General features: G+C 37.1%; 1 pseudogene across 1 annotated transcript; it reads left to right on the top strand.

Annotated features, from left to right (window-relative positions):
- Positions 1-2,021: 2,021 nt before the first annotated feature.
- LOC308429171 (high mobility group protein B1-like) lies at positions 2,022-2,664 on the top strand (annotated as a pseudogene). Its single transcript has one exon. The product of its transcript is annotated as a high mobility group protein B1-like (transcript).
- Positions 2,665-3,923: the final 1,259 nt, after the last annotated feature.

The following is a 3,923-nucleotide window of genomic DNA, read 5'->3' as shown; positions in this document are numbered from 1 at the left end:
AATTAGAACACATTAAAATACATTAAATTATATTTCTGGGTTTGTTATATAACTCAGTGGTAGAATACTTACATAGTATATTTAAAGGCCTGGATTTAGTCCTAACATACAGAGGAAGGGATAGGAGAAGAGGAAAAAGGAGAAGGAGGAAAAATACAATCAGCAGCAACATATTGCTAGCATTATTGATTTTTAATCTCTAACCTTAAAACTTTCAAAGGGGCTTAACTGAAATAACATATAAATATATATGATATATAAAATAAAAATAGAAGCATATAAATATTTAAGTTTTTAAGTGTTAATATTCACCTCATCAATTTTAGTTATAAAATTATGAATTAATTAATCTTGTTATATCCTTATTAACAACCAAGTTTAAATCAATGAAGGAGGAAATTAACATTTAATATTGCTGAAAATTTGTAATAATAATCAAACAGAACAATGCATTTAAAATATTTGCTACAGTTGCTATAAGGATTTTATGTCTAGCCATTACAAATATCACAACCCATAAATGCTTGAATATATTTTGCAGTACTTAGACTATTACAATTACTAGCTTTTTATTGGTTATTTTATTTATTTACAATTCAAATGCTATTCCCCTTCTCAGTTTCCTCTCCACAAACCCCCTGTCCCATCCTCTTCCCCTTGCTTCTGTAAATGTGCTCCTCGACTCACCCACCAACCCACCCACTCCAATCTTACTGCTCTAACATCCCCTGTTTTGGGGCATTGAGCCTCCCCAGGACTAAGGGTCTCCCCTCCCACTGATGCAGGACAATGTCATCCTCTGCTCTGTAAGTAGCTGGAGCAATGGGTAGCTTAGTCCCTGGGAACTCTGGGGGATCTGGTCGGTTGATATGTTTGTTCTACCTGTGGTGTTGCAAACTCCTTCAGTTCCTTCAGTCCATCCCTAACCACTCCATTGGGGTATATGCACCCCTTCCCCCATGCTCAGTCGATGGTTGGCTGAGAGCATCTGTACCTGTATTGGTCAGGCTCAAGTTAGACTCTCAGAAGTATAATCCCTGGGCATGGGTGCCCATATGGCTATTCCTGATAGTAAGAAATAAAAGGAATCACATTTCATAACTTAATCTTGTCAGTGCTAGGGATTTTGTTTATAAACCAATATCAGAAAATAACATGTATCAGTATGTTTGATTAGTGTGCTTTTATTATGATTATTATCAAACAGATAGTCTGAAAGCTTACTGTAATCATATCCCACCCCCCCCAGAACGTTGCTGACAGTCACATGATTTGTCAAGTACTACACATGAATAAAAAGACTGTCAAATATATTGTTTATACCACAAATTCTTTGTCAATTCTTTTCCACTTTTTCCTTTTGGTTATTTTCCTTGGAGAAAACACTATTATTGAAATCATAAAGAGAAAAGCTTACTTCTTGCAAACCATTAAACAAGTTTGGGAAGGAAGACTTAAACAAAGTGTCCATTAGAAGCAGAGGGAAACTCTGTCCTTAACACACCCAGGATTGTGAATAAATGAAAAAAATTCAAAACAGTCTATTTTTCAAACTACAAATTATAACATCTCATATAAATGCGCCTGTGTTAATCATGAATTCCCATTTCTGGGCAATTTAATCACCCAGAGGCCAGCCCTCGAGCCTCGGAGACAAAGGAAAGTGTATCCTGTGTTTAAACGGAACAAAAAGAGAAAGCTTTAGAAAAATAAGTCATCAAAATATTTCAAATAGACTACATTTTTACAACCTGCTATTTCGTGTATAATTCTGAATAGAAAAAAAAGAACTCACATTTTTAGGAAAATTGGTTCCAAAAAGGCTTCTTAATTCTAGTTTCTTTATGGTATGTCCATTTCAGTTCAGACAACTATGTGTCTTTTTTTTTTTTTTTTTTAAGTTTAAAGAAACACACGGAGCCATTACAGTACATTGAGTTCCATAGAGACAGCGCTGGGGCAAGTGAGAGCCGGACAGGCACTGGGAGACTCTGTGCCTTGCGGAGGAAAATCAACTAAACATGGGCAAAGGAGATCCTAAGAAGCCAAGAGGCAAAATGTCCTCATAAGCATTTTTTGTGCAAACCTGCCGGGAGGAGCACAAGAAGAAGCACCCGGATGCTTCTGTCAACTTCTCAAGAGTTCTCCAAGAAGTGCTCAGGGAGGTGGGAGACCATGTCTGCCAAAGAAAAGGGGAAATGTGAAGATATGGCAAAGGCTAACAAGGCTCGTTATGAAAGAGAAATGAAAACCTACACCCCCCAGAAAGGGGAGACCAAAAAGAAGTTCAAGGACCCCAATGCACCCAAGAGGCCTCCTTCAGGCTTCCTCTTGTTCTGTTCTGAGTACCACCCAAAAACCAAAGGCGAGCACCCTGGCTTATCCATTGGTTATGTCGCAAAGAAACTAGGGGAAATGTGGAACAAGACTGCCGCGGATGACAAGCAGCCCTATGAGAAGAAGGCCGCCAAGCTGAAGGAGAAGTACGAGAAGGATATTGCTGCCTACAGAGCTTAAGAAAAACCTGATGCTGCGAAAAAGGGGATGGTCAAGGCTGAAAAGAGCAAGAAAAAGAAGGAAGAAAAAGATGAAGAGGAGGATGAAGAGGATGAGGAAGAGGAGGAGAAGGAGAAAGATGAAGATGAAGATGATGATTATAAATAAGTTGTCCTAGAGCAGATTTTTTCCTTGTCTATAAAGTATTTAACCCCCCGTACACAACTCACTCTTTTAAAAGGAAAAAAATTGAAATGTAAGGCTGTGTAAGATTTGTTTTTAAACTGTACAGTTTTCTTTTTTGTATAGTTAACATACTAGCGAATGCATCTTTAGTTAGCCCTGTCCTGGTGGTATTTTCAATAGACACTAATCTTGCCTGGTACAGTCTGGGGTTGTCAATTGTCATAGAAATATAAAGCAGGTTCTTGTTGGTGCACAGCACAACTTAGTTATATATGGAACAGTAGTTTGGTTGTTTTGTGTTTTCCATTTTTTTCTTTCGGTTTTCTTTTGATTTTTTAATTTTTTCTTTCATCTTCAGTTGTCTCTGATGTTGTACAAAGATAATTGTTATTCTGTTAACTGAATACCATTCTGTAATTGCAAACACACACACACACACACACACACAAAAAGGTGGCTGTTTTGTTGACATTCTGAATGTTTCTAAGTAAATACAATTTTTTTTAAAAAAAAAGAAAAAAGAAACACACATATCAATTGTATATAGTGTATATAGTGGGAATATGAGAATGCAATCAGTAAGTAAGTTTCATTATCCTCATAGTTTTCATCAAATTCTAGAATAACTCACAAGAGTTTGTGCTAAACTACCTTTACCAATTTCAGGAGTGAATCTTGATTCGCTCCATATGAAACCTCATTGTGAGTATGGCCTCTATTTCTAAAGACTGACTCACTAGATGAACAATGCTCTCAGTGTCTATAACACAATAATCTGTGCCAGCAAATACCACAACCTCCTGAGACAGACCGCAGGCAGACATCCTTATGTTACTCCTATAACCTGCCATTCAGACCAAGGAAAATTCACTTTACAAACCTCTTAGTCTCGCATGGGGTCATCAAGGTCTGGTTTCTTCATTTCTTCTTTTACTAATGTCTTAATTGGCTCAGATCTTCCTAGTTTCAGCCATTTGCTTCTAAGGCATTGTATTCCCAGAAGTTCGCATATATGTACATATAGAAGTGCACAAACTATGCTTCTCTCTGGTCAGCAACTCATATTATATATGAGTCCTTCAAAATGGCAGACTTCTCTGAAATTTTCCTTTATGCAAGAACGTTTAATACCTTCCCCTTAGGCCACAATTCTTGCTTTTAGATACACTGATACTCTTTACTCAATACATTAAACTGAGCATACCCACATACTAAAATAAGTATGATTTTTGCTGTAAACG

Source organism: Micromys minutus (assembly GCF_963924665.1).
Source record: "Micromys minutus genome assembly, chromosome: 13".
NCBI lineage: Eukaryota > Metazoa > Chordata > Mammalia > Rodentia > Muridae > Micromys > Micromys minutus.
The sequence above is the reverse complement of the archived record's forward strand: the minus strand, read 5'-3'. Positions and strand labels throughout refer to the sequence as shown.